Here is a 25,955-nt window from a genome sequence, read left to right on the forward strand (position 1 = left end):
GAGCAAGTCACTTAACTCTTTTTGCTTCATTTTCCTCATCTGTAAAATGAACTGGAGAGAAAATGATAAACCACTATAGTATCTTTTCCAAGAAAATCCCAAAAGGAGTCACTAAGAGTCAGACTACTAAAAGATAACTAAAGTGCAAAAAACAACTAGGTCCATCTCAGATAGTCCTTCTTGCTCTTGGGTGAAGGTCATTCATGGCATTTAGGGAGATACCACAATGTAAGGAAAAAGGCTTTGGGACTTCCTTGACCTCTGAGGCTAAATATCCATATGAAAGCACCCTGGTCTGTTATGTTTGCATTTTGTCTTATCTATTCAAAGTGAAGAGAGTACATTCTTGGCTCTTGGGAGTTATGGAAGTTCTATAGAGCAAGGCTCCTGAATCCTGGAGTCAGAGGCTAAAGTCTTCAGGCAGAATAACATGAATGCACCAAAGGAGTGACCTTCAGGAGGACCTTTTAGAACCCTAGCCCAACAGAAGCTGAAACAAGAATTCACTTAGCAGAGATGCTGCTTTTGGAAATGAATTTGGTAGAATTTCTTTGAATTTAGGAACAGAACTAAAATTTGAATCTATTTTGTGGGGGGCAAAGTTTTGTTATATATTATTTGGAAAACCTAACTTTAGGTGGTTAGAAATTGTCTAACCCAAAACTTATTATAGGTCATGTTGAACTTTCCTAGGAAGCCAGAGACCACTTCAAGGACTATTTATAGCCCAAGCAGGTATTGTTTTGGGTCTATGCAAGTCTTGGGTTCACCTAAAATGTTTTATTTTTTATCTGTCAAATAAATTCTGTTTTGGCTTGACATAAATTTTATTGAATTTTTATATTCATCTGCTGATATACATCACAAGTCAAATATCTAATGAGTAAATTTATGTTCTTGTACTTTTCTTTGAACTTTATATAATATGAGATTAATAGTGATTTGGAAAAGTTAGCTACACTTTTTCTGGTTTTTCACCTCTGCAGAATGACTTAATAAAATTCTAAAACTTTTCTTTAAGTTTCAGGTTTTGTTCACAACCAACAACTCCCCCCTGAGAACAAGGTAGTACAGTGGAAAATATGTTCCCTAAGATGTATGAGGTGGTAGTGGTGGTAAGGGTTGTACTTTGTTTTTGTCATATTTGAAATAAATAGCTCTGTAATAGCTGTCAACCTTAGAACCAAATAAGCAACAATTACATTAACTAAAAAACCAATCAAACAGCTCTGCCACAAAGATATTTATTTCCATTGAAAGAGAGACGTCACAAACACACATATTGGATATGGGGCTGGATAGATCCAAGCCCAGGGAGGAGAATAAGATTACAGCTTTTATAGGGTTTCAAAAAAAAGAAGAGGGGATCCCTGGGGGTGAAAAATGTGAGGAAACTTCTACTCAGAAATAGAAGATATACTGTCAGTTTCTTGGAACTTAAATCAAGATATGGCTCTGATAAGATATAGAGAAATAGAGCAATGTTCAGGGCACTCCGACACTTTCTTATAGTAAAGAACATTGCAAAGTTATTTCTAGGGCTTACATCACTGCCACATGAAACTGATCCTGATGTACCCAGGCAATTCTAAATATCACAAAGCAATTAGAAACCTATTAATCACTGCTCTTTACCCCTTTTGGCCACAGGCTCTAATATTTGGCTCTAATGCCCTAAGAGGAAAAACTGTGGGATAAAATGTTTGGTCATGATCCATTGTGAGGATATTGACATATACTCACTGTTGTTAGTATTAAGAAAAAGAGCTCAATATACAGATACAGTGAAACAAAAGGCCAAAACAATACAATAATTAATGTCAACATTAACCAACGTCAAGTCTCTTTTCATTTTAGTAGCCCATTTCCAATGTCTACAAATTCCATTTCAGATAACAGATGCTCTGTGTTATTTGATCTTCAAAATTTTCTCTTGATCTCCTTGGGATAGATCTCTCCAATAGATTTGCCTCTTTGGTTCCAAGTTACTTGTAGAGGTTCCTTAAATGTTCCTGCTAAAAATCTTTTGCAAAGAAGATCTCAATACATATTAGGACAAGTTTTACTTCTTCAGTAACTAACTAATGGAGGTGGTAAAATCCATCCCAAACCTTATGGTTCTGCTTTATTAACAAGAGAGTTATAAGAAAAAAGTAAATTATAAACCTAAAAATCAATTAAAATTCAGTTTTAGATTTTTACATGCCCATTTGAATAATTTACATTTGATATACAGGATAGTCTATTGCTTTCCCAAAATTTTTCATTCCAATGAATTCCAATTCTTTTTGGGAGCTCAGATGTTATTAGGGATCCAATCTTAAATATGAAAATATACATAACATTTTTTGCAGCTAAATTTCTCCACCCCTAGCTTCAATGACTGTACAAATTAACTGACCTACAAAAGGCTGATTAGACTCCAAATGAAACAAAACCTTGAGTTATGGTGCAAATACACTCAAATAATTCCCAAATGTATACATAAAACAGTATACATCAAATGTGTTGCCTATAGTAAAACACATTCAGTTATTAACCACATGCAAATAGAATAGATGTTTTACAGGCATTAGTTACATCTGAAGATATTTCAGAGATTTAATCTCATATAAGTCTATGCAGATATTAACAGGCAGATGACAAATTTAGTTACTAATTCACTTTAGTAGTTTTAGATATAGAATGACTACACAGTCAGACTGAAAATGGTAACATTTTTTCATTTTGCATGGTGCCAATATCTTCTAATAACTTTTTGTTCTGGTTATAGAAATTTGCTATAGAAGGAAAAAGCAGGGACGTGATTATAATAGCATCAAAACTGGTCTTTCAGGCATCAAACCTGAGGGGTCATAATGACTTACTACACGTATACCAGAATTCTAAACTTTGTTTGAATTCAGGTAAGAGTCATAGTTAATCAGTTATGCAGTAACAATTTCACCTCACAGCCATAAACAGGGATGATCAGATGGGAAAGATCCCTATTCAAAGGGAAGGAGTCCAAAGGGATCCTACATTCAGGTGTGCTGAGGGTCGTCCCCTTGGCTTTTTCCCAGATAAAGACCTCTACCTATGACAGTTCAGAATCACAGTCCATCTGAGTAACTTGTGGCTTTTTCTCTTGAATGATGGGTTACTCACTGAATGATCCATCAGACAACTATACCTGAATTCAAACCTCAAAATAATATCATTTACAGTCCCAAGAACTTTTACCTCAAATAGCAACTTTCACTCACCACAGCTTATAGCTGAATATAATTAATTTCACTCTCAAGGAGTTGCAATTAAGCAATAAAGTTTTACCAGAATTCAACACATATAAGAAATTTCACTTTCTCTTCTTGTTAGATTATTAACTCATCCTGGTATAAAAATAATTTCTGTATTATAAAAGACCTTGTATATTCTCAGTAATCCAATTTAACTGTTTGGAAATTCCATAACCATGCAAACTCTTTTCACAGGGTTGATGACCTTGCCAACACAGGTGGTTTCAAGAAGACTTAAAAGCTTACATGTAAAAGGAAATGTGCAAGGTTTTTCCTTTTAGATTTTCCACACAGTAATTACTACTTTTTCTTTATTCTGTTTTTGTAGTGGGGAAACAAGACAATTCTTAAAACTTAACTGAACAAATCACAAAATGGATAGGAATTTAGAAATCAAATTAATTTATATAGAACTTTTATAATTTTATTATAAGAAATTATAATTATAATATAATATAATCATAATTATATATCTTATAATTATTCTTATAATAATAAGAAATTTTATTATAATTTTATTATTAAAAATAGGGAAAGAGAGAGAACATGGATTGTGAAATGTCAGAAAGCAACTATTTAAAAAATTATATTGGCATGTAATCTGGAAAAAATAAAAAGTTTTAATTAAATAAAAAGAATTTAAAATATTTTTATAATGAAATTAGAGTACTAGAGGGAAAACTGCAAAAGAAATGAGAGAAAGGGAAGAATTGGAAAAAGGATTAGTAGCTTGGCATAAAAGATCCAAACCCTTAAATTTAAGCAACAAATTCCTTAAAAATTAGCACAGACCAAAAAGAAGCCAATAATTTCACAAGACAGCAAGAAATATTAAAGAGAGTGAAAAGACTTCTCGGTATTGTTGAAGTCAGGTCCTGATTATAATAATAAGAGTTAGAATTTATATAGAACTTTTAAGATTTTCAAATTACTTTACAAATATCCCATTTGATCCTCACAATTCAGAAAGTTAAGTATTCCTTTTATTGATGAGGAAACTGAGGCAGACAGTGATCAAGTGACTTTCCCAGTGTTACACTGTTAGTAAGTGTCTGAGTCAGGAATATGAACTTAGGTTTACCTGAATCCAGGACCAGGTATCTATCCACTCTACTACCTAGCTATCTAATTATATAATCCTGGGACTTCTTGTCTTTTGAGTCAAAGATCTAGGTTGGTTAGACTTTTTAATGGATTTTGATTCCCCTTACACATCATTGAAAATTACATCAGTAAAAAGTGGGAAAAGATTCTCCAACCACAAAATCTCAAATATGTGCAAGATTATCTTGGAGAATAGGAAGCAAAAATTTGGATAGATCAGTCCAACTCATCAACCAGAGTAGGAAAAGGAGCTTTGTTGAAAGCATTATCTAAGTGTTCAAAGAAGAATGTATTTTTAAAAAAATATTTTCAGAACTTTATAATTTTTTGTATGGAATTCCAGACTAAGAATAAAGAGCCCTGACCTCCATTCCTAGCTCTGCCATTAACTTCTTGTTGTTGTCACACAAATTCTCATTTCTCTGGCTTCCTTTAGGACTCACTCATCTAAAACATCATCTGCAAAAAGTTTTTTTTGATACCCTTCTAATTCTGGTGCTTTTCTCTACAAGGTACAATCTGTCCTTTATATAGCTTGTTTGTATATAGTTGTTTTCATATTGCCTCTCCCCTGTGTTAGACTGTGAACTTCTTGAGAGAATGGATTGTCTTTTGCCTTTGTTTCCCTAGCAGTTAGCACACTGTCTGGCACATAACAGGTCCTTACTAACTGTTGTTTTTTTTTACTAATTGATTGTTTGTACATATCCTATTTCTACATATCTATTTTTCCCTCACTTCCAAAATGGAGACCTCTCCCTTATAAAATTCAGAAGAATCAAAATGAGAACAAGAATAATGTAAATTTTTTGTGTAAATGTGCTTTGAGTTTTCAGACTGGTAGTCTATATATGCTCTTAAATAAGTCATTTCTTTTCTTTGAGCCTCACTTTCTTCTTGAATAGGTTCTTTACAGGACTAACATTTGTGATTCTAAGATTTATGTTGCTCTTTTAGCTGTGAATCATTAACTATTAATTACTTCATTTGATTTTCCCTGCAAGTTAAGAAGTGATGATGAAGATGAGAACAAATCATATTAATAATAATTCACATTTACATATCACTTTTAGGTTTGACATTATATCTGCTTCACAGTTTAGGAACCATAGGCTCAAAGAAAATGTTAATTAAGTAAATAATGATATTAATATTGTGCTTTAAGGTTTGCAACATACTTTACAAATATTAACTAATTTGATCCTCACAACAATCCTGGGAGGCAGGTTATATCATTATTCACATTTTTTGGATAGGAACACTGAAACATGCCAAAATTTGGACTCAGGTCTCATTCTCACTGCAGGTCCAATGTTCAATCCTCTGCACTGCCTAGATGCTTCCTATAATTCAACAGTAAGTGCCATTCGCCGGGTTTAAAACCCAGGTCTTCTGATTACAGATCTAATGTGTTCCCAGCTACATTACAAGTTAGTTTACAACTTTATTCCTTAATTTAGATAAAGATGGAAATCCACATAGAAGAATGAAGGGGAGTACAACTGTCTTGCACTGTTCTGAACTTCAGAAGACTCATAGACCTTGACAACTCCCAACCAAAGTGGAAACTTTTAAAGAGAGAGGATTGATTAAAGACCAAGCCAGTCCTAGGAGCATTTGCAATGGACTCTCTTTGCTTCTAACTCAAGGAGGGGATTTGGTGAACCTGCATCTGGAAGTATGTGATAGATAATGTAGGATCCCTGCTCTCTAGTTCGGAGTGTGGACAGGTATTGACTTTTTCCCTGTCAGCCTGAGTTTGCTTAAAGAAAAACCCTTTGATTGGCTGAAAATGCAAACAAAAAAGCAGTCTCCACCCAAATCACTTCATTTCCTGGTGGCAAAGGAAGCACATGCAATAAGCCTTTGGCAGGGGAGATGCTTCTCAAGACTTATTTCCCCAGTCAGCTGCTATCAAGTTGGCTTTTAGGTACAGCATAGACATTGGACAGATCACCCCTCTTGCTACAGGACAAGTACCTCAGTTACCATGTTGATTGACTATTGGGCTGGATTGTACAGGTTCTTCTTTGGGGATGCACCCTTCACTGGAGTGGGAAAACAGCAAACTCTGGTAGGCACTCGTGCCTAGACCTCTGGTAACTATTCCAACCTTTTGAAGTTCATAAGACCAAAACCTATTCCATTCAATCTCCAACATTCATCTCCTCTTTTAGGCCAAAAGGAAAAGTAGAGCAGAGCAAAGAAATTTAAGTGTTATTTGTTCATGAAGGAGAGAAGGAAGGCAGCAACAGTGTAAAGGACAGGCCAACCAAATAGAAAGGGTGTCCTTTGCTTCCCCTCTTCTTTTGACCTCTGCTGGCTCCATAACTCCAATCCCTTAACCAATGGTTGGCAACCTTTTTGGTTGTGAAAGCCATAAACGCCTGCGGAAGGAGGAGGATGGAGACAGAAGGCTCTGGAATATGGGGCAAGGAGGAGGATGGAGGCAGAAGGCTCTGGAATATGGGGTGGGGGGCTGAAGGGCCCCCTGGGGCATATCCTGGGGCTCTGCCCGGACTGGCCAGTCTGGAGGTGGAGCCAGATATGGAGCCATACGTTGCCGACCCCTGCCTTAACCTCTCACTGGGCTATCTTACCCTCATCAACTCCTTGGCACCTTGTAACCAAAAGAAGACTCTTCTGATGCTTTCCCATTATTCAGTGGCCTGTGACCCTAATCTATGCTTTCCCAAAATTTGCCTTTCCCTATAGGGGTTTGGGTAAATGGAAGATAACTGAAGTGGTGTGCTTCAAAAAGTGAGTCCAGACACCCAGAAGTTTCAATTAATGATACCAATAATTATTTATCACTGACCAGGGCAAACCTTCAGCATGAAAGTTGCACCAGACTGAAATTAAAATGCAGTTTTATAGGGTGCAAGATACAAAGCAAACAATGTTCATTAATGAGACATAACCTTGATGGAGCAAGCAAACCTTATCTAGAAGCTATATTCCTCAGTAGCGTGGGGTAGAGGACATTCCATTGTATATCTAATCCCGGACTGACTGCTTGTGAGTGAGGGAGTTACTTTCATGGATCTGGACTGTTTTGATTCTGAGCTGACTGACCTTAACAGGAAAGCTCATTTCTGATTTCCACTTTCCCCAGAGAAAAACAGGTTTTCTGGTCAATGACTTAGTTTACCTTACTTCACTACAAGGTATAGGGATAGTGGTCTATGGACATCTGCAGGGCATGAGAAAACTGACCACTGTTCCTTCTCACAAAGATATCACTATTTAGAACAAAGCCCCAATTGACCTAATCTAGTTATTGGCTTGATATTAGACTCCTAGGATAATAGATTTAGAGGTGAAAGAGACATTTTAGATGAGAAAGTCTAATTTTTAACAATGGGGAAACAGGCCTAGGGACATTAATTAACTTGCACATGTGTATACAAGTGGTAGAGCTAGAATTCAAACCCAGGTGCTCAGATTTGGACTTTCCACTCAGAATGCTGATGTACACACTAAAAAGCTACAAAATTAAGTGATATGTGAGGTTCTACAGGAAAGATGAAGGCAGCCAAGTGGTACAGTGGAGAAAATGCCAAGCCTGAAGTCAGAAGACTCCTCTTCCTGAGTTCAAATGTGTCCTCAGACACTTACTAGCTGTGTGATCCTGGACAAGCCTCTTAAGTCTGTTTACCTCAGTTTCCTCATCTATAAAGTGAGCTGGAGAAGGAAATATCAAACCATTCCAGTATCTTTGCCAGGAAAACTTCAAATGGGGTGATAAAGAGTTGGCCACAATTTGAAAAATGACTAAACAACAATAGGGGCAAGATGTGGGGGACAAAGGGAGGTCTTACGGTCTTATGGGTTTGATCCTTAAAGAATAGGTGGAAATTCAATGGAAAAAAGAGAGAAGAGAGAAACCTTTCATGTATACAGAATAGTGAAAGCAAAAGCAAAGTAGGAAAATGCCAAACTTCTCAAGGACACATGGAGTAAGAAGAATAAAACAGAGGAACAAAGAAAGAAACATTGATAATTGAAAACAAATGTTTAGAAGGATCATGGAGATCAGACAGAGAGAGTGAAAAATGAAACAATCAAGGAGATAATGAGGCAGAAACAACTATCAGAGAATGGGAAGTTGATGGGTGGACCCGATCTTTATTATAGAGGCAAGGCAGTCACCCCCAAGAGATGAGGAGGAAATTGGCCGACAAAGTGCATCTCTCTGCTCAGGAGAGCAAAAAAACTTAGGTAAGACTCCATTTCAACAAATTCTAAATGAAAAATATGGCAGTTAGAAAAGAGAGAGGATGATGATAAAGAAAAGTAGGGGCCCAAGCAAACATGCATGACAAAGATCAGAATACATTAAAAACTGATTTATCCAAATCGCCTGCATGTGTAGCTAATTTTTAGAAGCAATACCATCCCTTCCTCTCCTTCAAAGGATAAAACCTACAGTGGATAGGCCAGATTCTCTGAGAGGCAACTTTAACTTCCTCTAGTGGAAGGAGTTTCATCTTCAATATGTGGCTAAAGAGGAATAGGAAGGAAAAAGTCACAGGGGCATTACAAAAAGGCCACAAATTAGTGACACAGTATAATCTTCAAACCAGTCTCCTTATAAGGTTTAAGGAGAAAACAATTATGGAGACAAATCCTGCATGATTAATCTTTCTCTTCCAAATCCTTCCTACCAGAGCCACTAGGAAGTCTTGTACCTGGGGCAAATTTATTTGCTGATAGGGAAGATATGGTGATGGCAGAGGACAATGTGATGGTGAGCACAGGCATGTTAGGGGAGAGATGAGGCTAACCTGCCAAAGAAACCAGTCTTGGACCCATAAAGGGTTAGCAGAGAAGGAAGGTACTTACAAAGGGGCTCCATGGCCTCAGGTTGTTGGTGCCAAGGGTGAGCTGAGGACTATGAGATGCAAAGACACTAGTCCATCTGGTTCAAATAGCTCTCTTCCTTTTCTAGGTCTTTGTATGCAGTCATGGTGGACTTTTTTTCTTTAGCACCCGGCATAATGGTTAGCACATAGTAGGAGTTTAATAAATTTTTTCATGGAATATTATTATACCACAAGAAATGATGAGCAGGTTAATTTGAAAAAATATGGAAAGGCCTACCTGAAATCATTAAAAGCAAAATGAATAGAACCAAGAGAACATTATATGCAGCTACAAAAATAATGTTTAAAGAATGACTTGTGAGGGTCTACCTCCAGAGAAAAAAATAATAAACAGAAACATGAAAGATTGATATATATATAAATCAAGTAATGCCTTCTCTTGTGCAGGGAGGGAAGGAAAGGAGATACCTGGGAATTTTGATGTAGTCAACAAATAAATTAATAAAAAAATAAAACTTTAAATCAAAATAAAAAATAAACATTTTTCAAAGTGAATCAAACTGAATTGGCTCTCCTTGGGTCCTAGAGAATTCTTATGTCAGAGCATCACTAAGATTTAATTGCTTTTATGAGTGCCACATTTTTGTCCATGTTAAATTTTCTACCTGCTGCTTCCATTTCAGGTACAAATGAGAACTAGAAGAAATGAAAAAGAATATATCTTGAAACTCTCCCTTCCTTTCCTCCTCCCCACATTTCCATCTCTCAAATATAGCCATCCAGACACTGAATTTTTGAGACCAGTATTTCTCATGTCAGAGAGTCACATTTGTTGTGACTGTCATCTTTTCTCTATCTCATTAGAATTCTCCCAGGACGTGGCTGTTCATGCTAATTCTATAATGATAGTGGAGCACTGAAGTAAAATTTAACTGTTCCTCAGTTAATCATTAAAATTAGCCTATCTTGGAGAAGAGAGGGTCTTCTAATGTTTCAGTGCCATGTAATTTCAGATAATAAATGAGATGATGAAAGAGGGTTTTTAATGTATTATAACACCATGGAGAGTAGTAAGGGTGCTTGAATCCTGTTTCTGAAATGGCTAAGCAGTAAGACAAGTCACACCCCCTTACCCACCTTATTTTTTTTTAAGGAAGTTCTAAGAGGTCTTTCTGGCAACATTCATTATAGAATTAGAGAATGGATTTTGGCTTGTACTTTCAGAAATTCTTTCTTGAAAGAAAAAAAGTCCTCCTCCCATCTCTTACTGATGTGTTATGGTAAATCTAAAAAATTAAGAATGGCTCTGGCTTGGATAGCATTTAACCATAAATAGTAAGCTTCTAGGAGGCATAAATAGAGTCTTTTGCTTCTATTGCCCTCTCCAAACAATAGTTAGTACTTTATTGGGAACAAAAGTGCCTCTTTGATTAGATGGTCTGGATCTATGATTTCTTCATTGTTCTCCTACTAATACAGATAACAACTGTTCTACAACTTACTGAAAGTAAGATTCAGTTTTTTAAATTCTGTTAAAAGTTGCCTGAAGCACTATGAGGTTAAGCGATTTGCCAAGATCATTCATGTGTCAGAGAAAGTACTTGAACCCAGGTCATCTTGACCCTGAAGCCTCTCAGCAGGCCTTGAATAAACACTTGTATAGTGTGAAAGAGCTGAAAAAGACACCTCTGGTCAATTAATACACCACCACTACCACCACACCATCACCATCCTATAGCCTCATTGATGAAACTACAGTTGGGGCAAGAAGCAATTTGAAAGAATATGACCTTTGGCAATCTGGAGGAAGAAGAACCCTTGTTCTTAAGAAGGAATGATTCTGCCTTTTTTCCACAGGACAGCAGAAAGTGGGGAAAAGACTCTTCTCTCTTATTGACCCTTCCCTCTTGGCCATGATACCAAGGAACAAGCCAAAAAGCAAAAATGGACAACCCTGCTTAGAGATACCCTCAGAGACCAGTCCAAGACTGTCTTGACAGAACCAAAAATAGCCATTTATGAATTCATGAGAAAATTACTTCTGGTAGTTAAGAGTCAAGATGAGAGGGGTAGCTAAATGGCACAGTAGATAGAGAACCAGTCAGGAGAACCAGGGTTCAAATATGGCCTCAGATATTTCCTAGATAAGGCAAGTCATTTAACCCCATTTGCCTAGCCCTTGCCTTTCTGTCTTAGAGTTATTACTAAGACAGTAAGTAAGAGTTTTTCAAAAGGAGTCAAGGTTAAGAAAGAAGGCTCTGTGAGCCCAGCAGAGACACCACGCCGTAGGATAAAACAGCATGAGAATGTCATAGGAAGAAGAAGGACATAGAGGATCTGTAATACCAGAGGCTTGAGTTGCTTTGATCACATAGTCCCTCCTTGGGTGTCTCACTACACTTGAACTCTTTGTATGTTCCCACTTTTCCCTTGATATTGTCTGTATTTGTGGGAAATGGGGCTCATGTTTATGAGGTAATATTTAATATCAACCATTGTTATTATACAATCTCAGTAAAGGTTCTGCTTTGAACCATATCTTCTGGCTGATTCTAAAGGTAAGTGCACCGGTTAGGGCTTGGAAAAGATAGTTTTAGGCACAGAACTCACAGAGTGTCTTTTAAATCCTGAGTAGTAGTCATGCCCTGGTGATCCAAATTGCAGTATCTTAATACTGAGTTTGGTAAGTGCCCTGAGGAGGTATTATACCGCTTAAAGACAATTGAATGCTTGGGCTTTTTTTCAATTGCATCACCTCTTCTAAAAGATGAAATACTGTGACATGAACATGAAACTACATTGACAAAGAATTTAGAAGCACTTTTTTAAGAGAGTCTCAAAAAGACCATCTGACCTTCTGATTGATGAAAACCCCTTGCTTTTTATTGAGGAGGAGAAAATATGGACTTTTACCAACATGAAAAGGCATTAATATTACCTGAGTACTCTAAGCATTTCATTTCTCCCTCTAGATTGACTGGGGAGAAATGAGAGATCCATGCACTTTGAAAATAATTGACCATTCTCTTATATTCTCTAGAAAGGATAGTGATATCACCTCTAGACCTACTTTTTTCAATGGTTTGGAACTTTCTAAATTTTTTTACTGGATCAAAACAGCCTATACACCTATCTGCACTAAGTTTTCTCTTACTGGTTTATGTTGTGTTTGTATAAGTGAATTGAGTTGATAATATTCTTTATGTCAGAAATTTCCATCAGAAAAAACATAACTCTACTAGCCAATTGATCAATCCTTTCTCATCTTAGATACCCAGACATTTCCTCCAAATAATCAAAAGACCCTTGATTGAGAGGTGGAGGAGTCCTTGGAAATCATCTAGCCTTGGAAATCATTTTATAAATGAAGAAATTGAGCATAAGAAGCTGTGAGTCCCCTGGGTTCTGGGTCCTCTAATTCTAAATTCAGTGCTCTTTCTAGACCTGGATAAACAGACTCCTTCTATACAGTCCGTAAAGCAACAATCACAGTCTGGAAATTGCCTTTTCTCTTTCTCCACTCTACCTCCCATGCCCACCACTTTCATAATTAGTCCAGTTCTGGAGGATGTATGTTGTGCTGATGTGTGCGTCCTCAAGATTTCTGGGTTCTTACAGATATTAACTAAGCAAACCCCAGGGGGAATGTCTGCAACCGCTGGGAATCAATATGGCTATAGCCCACAATTGATCAACAGGTGGCTGATTTCCTTGATGAGTTATTCAGGCAGCTGTCTTCTTGTGCTGTTCCCTTAGCTGCCCTTCTTTATCTTTCCTTATAATTGGTACTTCACCGGATGATAGACAGGAAAGGAAGAAATCAGTCAATCAACTTATTCAGCTGTCATAGAGAACAAGGGCTGGCCTGAAAGACAGATAGCCTGAGTTTACAATGACAAAAGCCCTGGTGCTGAAGTCTAAGTATCTGGGTTCTAATCTGAGTTCTTATATACTTACTCTCTATATGAACTTGGACAAGTCCCTTAAGCACCCTTGGACTCAGTTTCATTTGTAAAATGACTGCATTGGATTGGATGAATATTAAAGTCACTCAGCTCTAGATCTATGCTCTATAATAGGGTCTGCTTCTATTTACTGTCTAATCTCAGACAAGACACTTAAATTGGTTGAGGTTCAATTGCTTCATCTCCAGAATGGAGATAAATATATTTGTCCCATTGGTCTCACAGGATTGTCATGATGTTTGAGCTAGATAATGTATGCAAAGGTATTGCATATTGTAATATTTAGCAAGGTTCCAAACCAACGATTTCATCTTTTGATTATCTAAAGGAAATATCTGGGTATTTAAGGACAGAAAGGATTGATCAATCAGTTAGTAGGGTAATTTTTTTTTCTGATGAAGATTCTTGACTTAAAGAATCTAATCCTCTCAATTCTATTATATAAGTATTCTAAGCATTTCATTCTTCTCTCTAGATTGTCAAGGTATCTATGTACTTTTAAAATAACTCTGCTGAATTCTGGTGAAAATAACTATGGAAAACTCTGATTTCAGTGAGGTCAGTAGGAGGTATGTCAACATCTGGCTACCTTCCCCTTCTGTTCCCTCAGAGTGCTTGCTGAGACAAACCTCAGGTAAATTCCTGAAACTTTTCATTTACTTTGTCTTCTTCACCAGTTTGGAGGTAATATAGAGGAAAAGATCACCCCTGCTGTAGGAAACCCTGAAGTTTGCTATTGGAAAGTTTTATATAATTTTCATTTTGTTATGCTCTATTAAATGTTTTAATTGCATTAGAGTGTTTTGATAAATCACACGGCAATTAAGAAAAAGTACATTTTCTGTAATCCTGTAAAGAGGGAGTGTGAATAAAAAATGAAGTTTCCAAACATGGGAAATGGGGGTTCAAAGAACAAAGATGAGAGATTTTCCTTATTTTCTTTTTTAAAATATTTTTGAGGGTTCATTGGGTCAAAACTACCCTACCCCATTAAAGTTCTGATATTTCACCTAGATGAGAACATATCTCAATCAATCAATTAAGATACCTTTCTTAGACTAAGCGTGAAAAGATCTTTGAATTTTGAATAACATTGTGCCAGAATGGAATCAGGAAAATAGAGACAATTTTGTCTAAAACATTATTAAATGAGTTGTAAAAGCAGAAGAAATTCCAAGACTTGAAACAAGTTTGGCATTCTAACGGAACCTTTTTGAGAAAGAATGATCTGAGGTAGGGATGTAAGAGAAGAGAAGCCTTGGATTTGTTCTCAACAAAGACTTCAACCAGACCTTCTACCCACCTCCACACATTCTTTGACCAGAAGTTAATCCTCTAGCTTTAAAGGGGCCACAGGACAGTAGATTTCCTATTTTCCCTCTATAGTATTCAATGGTGTCCCTCAAATCAGTTGGCACCATCAGGCAGAACTCAGACTTTATAAGGAACTCAGCAAAGAGATGACATTATACTTAAGGTAAATTTCTTGATTACCCAAGAGAAAAGGAGTACTAACAAAAGGGAACTACGAGTTATAGCTTGACCAAATGTACTCTCTAAACTTGAGTTTGCTTTGCTCTAGAGCAGTGATGGGCAAACTTTTTAAAGATGGGGCCAAAGGAAAGGAAATGCTCATCTTTCAGTCAGTTTCTAAGGCAACTCTTTTGAAGTTTCATTGTTTTGTATCCTACTCATTGTATTTGTCATATGAGGAATAATGTCCTGTGACCATTAGTTTGCCCATCATTGCCCTAGACTATATGTGCATTTCTGGGGAGGGTGTCATGGGTTTTTTTGTGGGGTGGAGTTTGTATAACTTTTATTATTGTACCATGTTAGTAAAAACCCCATCGATTCTCGATAATCTTAGGGAAAAATAAATAGATGGGAATTCCAGTCAAAGGTATTAGAAAACCATTACTGTCTCCTCAAGGAAAGCCATAGAACTAGGAGAGGGAGATGGAACCAGTCAAGCTTTAAACACGTTGGATTGGGATAAGGATGCCTCAGAGTTCACAGAGGCTGCATGTGTCTAGCTCATACCTCTAGATTTGTATAGAACTTGGGACCAGGTATGACTCAGAGGCTAGCAAGCTGGTGGCCATGGAAAGTAGAATAATTTATCTCTAGGAAAAGTGCCATCTAATGACCAAATTATATACTATGCCCAATTAGTGGGTTAATTACTCAATTAATTAGTGATAGCTGGCATTTATATAAAACTTTATAGTTTACTGTTTTACAAATATTATCTCGTTAGATCATCACAAAAACCCTTAGGAGACAAGTACTCTTACACCAATTCTATATATGAGGAAATTAGAATAGACAGAGATTAAGTGACTTGCCCAGAGTCACAAAGCTATGAAGTGTCTAAAGTCAGATGTGTGCTCTTAACTTCCTGACTTCAGGTCCAATAGTCTAACGATTTATATTGACTCAATTATATTATGACTTTATATATATATATGTATATATATATATGCATTTATTTAATTATATCACAACTTTATAAGGAACTCAGCAAAGAGACTACATTATACCTAAGGGAAATTCTTGAGTATTCTGCTCTAGAAATAGGAGAAAGGAAAAAAAAAACAGTAGGGGGTGAGAAGTTTCAGTGGATATAGCCCTGGAAACACTACCATATGTATACCAAATACTCACCATTCATCCCACCTGCCATACAAGCATTGTTATGCATAAATTGAAGAAATACAAAATGTACATAACTAAATATAATACAGAAGGATCTTGTTTTATTTGAACTAAACGAAAACAAATTCAGTTATACACGTCAGATAGTCCAAAAAAAAAGGCAAAAAAAGTGTAAATTTTTTTTAATTATGCACTAAATCCCCACCATTTTCCCAATGGCTATAAAGTCTCACTATAGTTTGCCCTATTGCTTATTCTTGCTTTGAGAAATGTGCAAGTTATTACAGTATTTTGCACCAAACATCAACTCTGGCATTATTCATTGTCCATAGTTCCCATTTGTAACAAGTTGTGTCATGATCAAAGCATCAAAGCAGTACTTCTCTTGGTTTCATTGACACTACTTAGTTATTAACAATAGTCCTAATGTACAAGAGTCATGCTGCTGATAAGTCTAAGAAAAGTCATAAAGTACCCAGGCATGGTCATCTAAGAAATACTTATTGAAAAATAAAATATACAATATCACTATTATGCATGATTTTCAACTTATGTGACAGGTTGTGGAACACATTGGTCACATAACATGAGGTCCAACTATACAAGTTAATTTAGGGGAGAGAAAGCACTGTCAGCAGGAGAATGATTTTTGGAGGAGGTAGTACTTTCTCCCCAAATTATTTCATATTATATTTAGTTATACTCATATTTATCTCTTTAATAATAGCTAGCATTTATATAGGGGCAGCTAGGTGGCATAGTAAATAGAGTGCCAGGCCTGGAATCAAGAAGACTCATCTTTCTGAGTTCAAATCTGTCCTCAGACACTTATTAACCCTGTGACCTTGGGTAAGTCACTTTACTTTGCCTTAGTTTTCTCATCTGTGAAATGAGCTAGAAAAAGAAGTAGCAGAGGGCAGCTGGGTAGCTCAGTGGATTGGGAGCCAGGCCTAGAGATGGGAGGTCCTAGGTTCAAATCTGATGTTAGACACTTCCCAGCTGTGTGACCCTGGGCAAGTCACTTGACCCCCATTGCCTACCCTTAACCACTCTTCTGCCTTGGAGCCAATACACAGTATTGACTCCAAGATGGAAGGTAAGGGTTTTAAAAAAATAAAAAAGGAAGTAGCAAATTACTCCAGAATCTCTGCCATGAAAATCCCAAATGGCATCACAAAGAGTCAGCCACAACTGAAAAATGACTGAACAACAAAAGCATTTATATAGTGCTTAATTAATGCCAGATTCTGCAGTAAGGGCTTTATAGATGTTCTCTCATTTGATCTTCACAGCAACCCTTGTAGGTAGGTGTTGTTATCTCATTTCATATTTGAAATTGAGAAGAAACTAAGACAAACAGTTGAAATAATTTTGCCCAGGGTCACATAGGTAGTGTCTGAATCTGAATTTGAATTCAAATCTAATTTCATTCCCAACAATCTATTCACTGTATCACCTAGCTACCTACCTACATAAGATAGATGATATAGACAGACAGACAGACAGACAGACAGATAGATTATAGATAGATTGATAGATAGGAAAGAGAGAGAGAGAGAGACAGAGAGAGAGAGAGAGAGAGAGAGAGAGAGAGAGAGAGAGAGACAGAAAGAGAGAGAGAGAGAGAGAGAGAGAGAGAGACAGAGAGACAGAGAGACAGAGACAGAGACAGAGAGAGACAGAGAGAGAGAGAAAGATTGGGATATGATAGGAATTCTCAAAGTCAGAGAGAAGAGAGAATGAATTCCAGATATGGCAAATAGCTTATATAAATGCCAAATATATACTAATGGGAAATAGTAAGTTGAGTTTAGGGGAAAGCTGATTCTACAGAGTCTGGGAAAGAGAATTATGCAAAATTAAGCTAAAAAGATTAGAGACAAATTATGGAAGTCCTTGAATGCCAAGCTAAGTTGATATTTTGTCTAAAAGGAAATAAGGAGCCACTGAATATGTTCAGATCTGTTTTCTAATAAGATTAATTTGATAGCTATTTGTAGGAATTAAATGATGAGAGGATGAGCATCTATTATTTCATTTTGGTCTCATATTTCCTCTTCAGTCTCTAACAAAGTCATAACTAGTGGGACAACTGGGGTTTCTCTCCAAATTTTTAATTTTTTAAAAGAATTTTATTAAGGATTTAATGGATTTAAGGAGTACTGACAGTACTGTTCCAAGATGTATTTCCCCTCTCTGTAAGTCACATCCCAAGCTTCCCAGGCCCATTCCTCCTTTGTCCCAGACATAAAAATTATTTGTTATGGCTCTATATTCTGAGTTCCAGCAACTTGCACGGGCTTTGGATCTCTCCCTACAAATAATAAATGATGGGGTATGGGAAGAAGGAAGGGGGTAACTCAGAGTTACATAGAGAACCAGCAGCTGGACCAATAAAACTTCTATTCCTGAGCCCACCTTGATTAAGAACAGCACAAAATATACTGTGAAGAAACAACCAAGACAGCCACCCTACTTAGGTTTCTGATAGCCTGTTGTTCTAAGAGGAGCTGGGATGTTTAGTTCTGGACTATTAACTCTGAGATACAGGGCATAATATTTTTTTAAACACATAATGATGCTGATTCAATGCCGCATTCATGAAATGATCATAAAAGGAGAGGTTAGGAAAGGGCCCTTCAGAAATCAGATTACAGATGATGTTTCAGCTCCACAGCTTTCTCTGGGGCCTAGAAAAGAAATACAGAAAAAGGTTAGTTAACTTTATCTCTCCTAATGAACATGATGAGAACAAATATTCTACTCGCATGCAGCTTTCCTGTGGCCTGGTTAATTTGTTAAGCCCAACTGGACACATAAAGTGAGCCCCTTTATCTTCATTAAAACTGATGAGAATGAATGGCAAAAGGCAGCATCATTATTCCGGCCTGATGAATTCGGCAGAGTGCCTGGATAGCACAGAAAAATCCAGATGAGGAATACTCTGGCAAGGTTCTGATATGGGCACCTCTCAAACCAAACTTGGGCTACTTTCACTCACACCTACTTGGATATACAACAAAGCAATCACTGTCTGCAAACCGATTTAGAACACTAAAACACAAAAGAGCATACATGGGCATATGTGTTAGTGTGTATGCACATCCATACCAACACACTTAGAGGAATGTGTCATCCCAGCATGAGGTTTATTGTACAAGAATCCACGATTTTAGAGAGCCTTAAATTTTGTAAAGCATTTTCCTTTAAGCTATGTGGTGCCAAGAAACTAAGTCTGAGATGTTAGGAGGCTTGCCCATGACCACACAGTTAGTATGTGTCTGAAACAAGATTCAAACCCAGGTTCTAACTTTCAGTAATTATGCTAAAATAACAAAAACAGAAAAAAAAATCAGAAAATACTTATGAAGTGCATACTATATGCAAAGTACTGTGCTAGGCACTAGGAAAGATGTGAAGTTTAGATAAGCTATGATTCTTGTTTTTCTGAGGTTTAAAGACTAGTAAGAGCTCGTATCTATATAGATGATGACATTACCCAAAGGGGATATGGAGTAGATCTGTGATCTCTTCCAAATAGGGAACTCCCAGAGAAGGAAATTCCCTTTGCCAGTACAAAGGTATTGTCTTTAAGAGATGCTTAGAGCAACAGTGAATCACTGAGCCAGGATGTGTCAAAGTCAGAATCTAAATTCAGGTTTCCTGGGTTTGAAGGTAAGCTCTCTATACATTATCACAACAGTGTCTCTCATTTATCCTAACAATAAAACTCATTATTTTCACAGCCATTCTTCTATCATGTACTGCCATTAACAGTTGGTTGTTTTCAGGTGGGTGGTACAATGGATAGAGTTGCTGAACCTGAAGGCAAGAAGAACTGAATTCAAATTCTGCCTCAGACATTTACTATCTGTGTCTGGAGAAGTCACTTAACCTCCTTAATTTCCACATTTGTAAAACTGGTAATAAAAGTAGCACCTGCATCCCAGGTTAGTTGTAAGGATTATGAGATGACATTTGTAAAACTCATTACAAAACTTGAAGTGTTAAAACAAGCTATAATTATTTTTCCCTTAGGATTCTCAATTGAGTAGCTTTTAGAATGTCTGTTCCCCATAGTTCATCAGGTATGTAATAGAGTGATAGTGCCTGTCATACAGGTTTGCATACAGTAGACAATTAATAAATGTTTATTGGATTGGATTAGGATATTCATGGTTATAAGTATAAATCTTTTCATCTTTGGTTCTATATCTTACTGCCTTTATTTGCTGAATTTAAAGACCATCACTGAAGATTGCTTTTTCATAGCAAAGGTCTCTAATGGTTCCTTTTCTAAAAATTACTATCATCATACTAACTAGACCTAGGAACACTGCACACCACTAGTGAAAACTCTTAGTGAAACTATACCAATTTGAAAAAGATTGGTCCAACCATCTACAGGGGAAAAATAAAGTGGATGAAAACTGCTGACAGGGTTGTGGAGAAATAAGTTGATCTATTCGTTGCCTTTGTAAACCTGGGAAATCTCTCAGAGAGCAATTCAACAGTAAAAGACATAACAATAATCGCAACCTTTTCCCCACTATTAAAAATATATGTGAAAGTGTTTTTATTTAAAGAATTTTTATTAAAAGATTTTCAGAGCAGCATTATTTATCATTGAAAAAACTGGAAGCAGCCTAAATATATAACTATGAAAATGGATAAATACATTGTGGCACATTTATATGGTTGAATATGATAAAGTATGATAAATATAAAGAAATCCATAAGAACTTTGTGAAATTTTACAAAGTGAAAAAATCAGAACCAGAAAAGGAGAGTGCATACTAACTATAATCCCATAAGAAGAAATAGAAATGCATGCTCCAAGATTACTATATGGCAAATTTGAGGGGTTGGCTGCAAAGTTATCATCAAATTTTATTGACATTCCTTCATTTAAATCTCTGCTTTTTCTGTTCTTTTCTATTAATCGCTCTGTGTGTCTCTCTGAATCTTTGTATCTGTCTGTTTCCCTGTGACTGTCTCTTTCTAGCAACCCTTCTTCAACACCAGGTAGTTGTTATGATAACTTCTTTGCAATATGTTTCCAAGATTAAGAAGGTAAGTTGAGTTTCATTAGCTTTTCTGAGTATCTCTTGATATTCTTGCCAATTTATGCAGACAATAGCCCAGACATGTTAATCCATTCTTTATTGCTTTTGTCCCTATATTCCCATAAGCTCTTCACTGATAGTCCTACTACCTGTCCTCCTAACAATCAAGACCTAAGAAAAACTATCAGGAAAAACTGAAGAGAGCAACCCCAAGAGAGTGAACTCCCCAACAAAAAACAGAATGTCTCTCCTGTTTCTGGGTAAAGTACCAGATGCAAATCACCCTGTAATAACCAATAAGAGGATGTAAGAGGGGGCATCTTTGATAGGTTAATGCCTCTTCTTGGCTTTTAAGGCTAGCGTAGGTTCTAGGATGACTAAGAACTTCCATTTCTCTGGCCAGAAATGATGATGGAAAAGAATCAAGTAGTACAGTGGAAATAGTGCTAGATTGAGCATCAGTCATCCTGGACTATCTTAAATCTGACCTATAAAAACTTGGAGCATGTCACTTAACCCTTTTGATCCTAGCAAGCTCTAAGGAAACATCCAGTATACTATTTTCTTAAAGTCTATAGATTTTTAACTCTGAGCTCATTTGTTTTCTAATAGGTGTTTCTTATCTGATAAGATGTAAAGCCTTAGATTCCCCAGTTACCGATATCACTTTGGAAAACAGTCTCACTTCCCTCTTGGTACCATTCCTTGAGTATTCTCATAAACCAAAGGTATAATTGCCACCATCAGCTAGTCTTTTTCTTAAGGAACTACAGCCTGGAAATACAGCATCTTTAGTATCTATTGATGCTCTCAATGAGGTTCACATGTGGTAGTTAAGAGAAAAGACTGAAGATATGAAACGATCCCTGCTAAGTACAACTATGCTACAAAGACCTTATTGGACATCAGTGTCAATGTTCAGGCTGATGCTCTCAGATATCCTAATCTTTACTTGCGTTAACAGCTACATATTAGAAAGAATAAATGGTCCCCACTGGTCTATGTAGATTGAGTGGAGCTTTTCCAAAGCTTAGGACTATTCTTTCATTATCAGAAGGGTCAATAAATCATTTGTCTGAGTGCATTCTGTAGCTGCCTAATACAACATGAAAATAAAAGTGGGAATTAGGTAATGTTCTTTTTTATTATTGGGAATTAATTACCTCATCAGGTCAACAGATATACAAGTACAGTCTGTCCTTATCCCAAATGGAAGGCTCTTTGCCATTAGCTTTCCATTTAGAAAACAGACATACATAGTGCAACCCCTTTCCTCTATTGTCCATTATCAATATTTCATAAGTTTATTTTCCTGGGTTAATTATTACTCTTCATTTATTCATTAATCATAGTGGAATTTCCATGGCAACCATAGTCTCCCATCAGGGAAATAATAAACATAATCGACCTTTCTCTATAAGAGAAAGGATCCAAATGTATTCTGTGTACTTGGCTTCACTCTGAGTTGGGAATGAGGGTCCTTCTTCAGGGCATGGTGAAATATTTATGTTGGAGAGGAATTCTACTTGAGCTTCTACCAAAGCCTGGGATGAAGGTAGAGTGGCACATTATGCTAATAACCATATATGAGAATCACATTATCCATGTCCAAGGTGAGAAGTCAAACACATTTGCTATCAGATCCTCACCAAACTAAGCAGCCATGGAGATGTGTGGCTCAAAAATTCACGCTTTATTTTGAAATTTTTACTTTCTAGATCTAGGCTCTATAGCTTGGTTAAAATCTCCTACAGGCCCACTTCCCACTCCTACAAAAATTAAGAAAAACAGAGATGGCTGTAATCTCACTGCCATCAGAACACAACTAACACAGGTGAAGCATTTCCTACTTAGTTTAAAGCAGGGGTCAGCAACATATGGTTCTCCAGCCATATCTGGCTCCACCTCCCTACCTCCATCCTCCTCCTTCCACAGGCGTTCATGGCTCTCATGGCCAAAAATGTTGCTGACCATTGGTTTAAAGGGTTCTCATGAATGGGCCTGAACAGAGCCCTCTGCTCCAAACTAAGTCAATGATAGAATTTTAAGGGACAGTCTTGATTTACTCTCTTTCTCCAGACGCACAAATATTAACTAAATACTGAATTTGGCATTCATGGTCATATGGCGCTATGTGGAACTCTGAAAGTGAAGAATGCAACATGGAAAATGGCAGGGTGGAATTCTTGCAAGATACAGGGTCAAGCCTCACTCAGAATTCCAGGGGACCCCCCCTTGGAGAATTCTGGGTGAAGGAACAGTTTGAGAGCAGTTAAAAAGTTGATTCCTGGGGGTTAAAGTGAGCAGGTCACTTTGCTTGCTGGTCCTGGTTTGGGATTGCCTTGGGGACCATAGTGGCAAAAGCCATTTTGGTTTCTTCTTAGGAGTTTGCCTGTCTAGGGGTATTAGACCTTTCTTGCAATAGCATTTGTTATTCATTTAGTTATTTTAGATATTAGAAGTAATTATTATAAGCTTTGAGGGCCAGCTACATATAAAGTCTGCTATTCCCTCCTGGGGGGGAGGGGCAGTTTCTACCTAAGAGTTCAGGGCTTCCTAGATCTTATCCAAATCCTTGAAACCCCATTCCCTGCTTTCCTTTCTTCTTTTATCAATATAAACTTCATCTTTAGTAGCTGGGCCTGGCTATTATTTTGGGCATACTCACTGCTATCATAAAGCCTGGTTCCTTTCATTTACAGCCAAAGAAGTCAGATCCTCATCTGTCCCAGATAACAACAAGACATCAAGCTTCTCCTATTGACCCTTGGTCAAACCTGTGGGGAATATAAGTTGGGAAAGTGAACATTATTAGGGATTTGCCTTGCTGAGCCTAATAAGAAGATATTAGTCCTGCCTCCATTTCCAACTGATTTCCAACTGCTAGGTGGGAGGGGTGAAGAGTAAGGAGTACCTACCCCTCTCCACTCACTCAAGCCTGTGTGTGTGGAAGGAGTGAGTCCTGCAGGTTTCTAGTATCAGACCATCTCTTTAGCTTCCCCAAATATCTCTGTTAGGATCTACATAACAAGAATAGCTCTACAATTACAAAAGGTAGGGCAACCAAAGAACTCAATCAATCAGCCAGCAATAAATCAAGCATTTATTAAGTATTTGCTATGTGCTAGATACGAATATCCAAAACCAAAAATGCAACAGTCTTTGCCCTCAAGAAAGTTTCATTCTATTGACACTCCAGTGCCATAATCCTGATACATCCCATCTTCTGAGAAGCTACACCCTCATTTGGACAACTCCATCTCTTTACCTCTTTTCCCATACTACCCTTCTAAATCCATACCCTGTCCTTCTCTCCTCAAAGCCTATTCATAGGAACAAAGGAGCTGAGATCCAGGTTAAGGAAAGAGGGAGTGAATAGACTCTATTGTTTTTACCTGACTTGTACTGCCAAGGCAAGTCCTCTGGAGAAAGAACAACTCTGTTAGCTTTGGGACTAAACCATAGGACAAGTGTAAGTGCTGCACTCAAGAATATCATACAGTACACAAAGCAATAAAGCATTTTATTCCCCCACTGACCACCTCTCAATTGAAAGCATACTCAAATAGGTAGCATTCAAATCCACACAATTTTCCTACCCCCCCAACCTTGTGGAAACCCATTTAAATAGTCTACTTACATTGTTTTCAAGGTACTTTCTGGGGAATTGTGGGACTTAAGAGAAAGAGCAACAGGTCCCTTAAATGACAAGCCAAACATGTCCCACTATATATGTATTTATATGTAATAAATACATATATGGATGTGTATATATATATAATTAATATATAGGTAGGTATGCATATACATGTATATACACAAATATTCTACTGTATATATGCATATATGCACACATGTGCTGCTGTATATATATGTATATGTGATATACATATATATTACTGTATGCATCTGTGTATATGTGTGTATATATATATGTGTTTATGTGTATGTGTATGTATATTTTATCACGTAGACCAGTTCTAGATTGACTTTGAAAATATCAAAATGATGTTGAAGTAGCATTGAGCTTATTTAGATTAGAGAAGAAAAACTATGGCAGGAACTGACTCATGATGGCATGGAATGAAGCTTCCTGGTTTAAATTGTGTCTTGTTCTGGTCCCCCTGATCACCTCCTCACAACCCCAGGCTGGATAAGTGAGTTCAGAAGTAGCCTGTATAAAGTAACAATAACAGGAAGTAAGATTGCAAAGGGGATCCTGGAAGTCATATACCCACGTTCCCATTGATCAAAGGAGTATCATTTACAATTGTATCATACATTCACCAAAAATCGCATCCTGGTAACAGGTGCTGAATCCAGGGAAACTATGTACATCTTGGTGTTGGAACCTTTTGGTCCTATGATAGGTAAATCTTAGATAAGTTTCAGATATCCACAGTAAGAGCAGCATATTGTCAAATAGAATTGATAATGTTGATATGTATTATTGAATATGATATAGTAATGAATGAATCCCAAGGTAGCACAATAAGAGTTATCCTATGCATCACCCCCAAAAACTATGAAAATGAAACCCCTTCAAAGCACTCTTTCGCCTCATAAGGGTTCATGCTGCTCAAGTACTCCCAATTCTAATTTGTGATTACAAGTGATTTAACTCCATTCCCCATTCTCTTTCCCATTGCTGTCTGCCTTCCTACACCACCTTCCCCTATGACATCTGCCTCTTTACCTTTCCCACCTTTTGCACCATTTGTCTCTGTACTTTCTATGTGATTTATCCCTATTCCCTCTTTACCTTATTAAAGTATAATTATAATTGCACTTCACATTGCCATTGTGGTCTTTCTTGAAGAGTACCCAAAAAGCCAGGTGTGCCTTTCCCATTGCATTAATTCTTAAATTAATTGGCAATGTAAAGTGGGGACCAATAAATTCCTCAGCTCTACTGAGGTTCCCCAAAGAGGAAAATTCTCCATGGAGACATCAAGAAAAACTTGTTTATAGAATAAACTGTTAAATACTGGAATGACTCATAAGGTAAAATGACACAAGTTCCTTCAGGAAAGACTTTTAAGAAATATCTGGATTCAG

The sequence above is a fragment of the Gracilinanus agilis genome, chromosome 2 (genome assembly GCF_016433145.1).
Source record: "Gracilinanus agilis isolate LMUSP501 chromosome 2, AgileGrace, whole genome shotgun sequence".
Lineage (NCBI taxonomy): Eukaryota > Metazoa > Chordata > Mammalia > Didelphimorphia > Didelphidae > Gracilinanus > Gracilinanus agilis.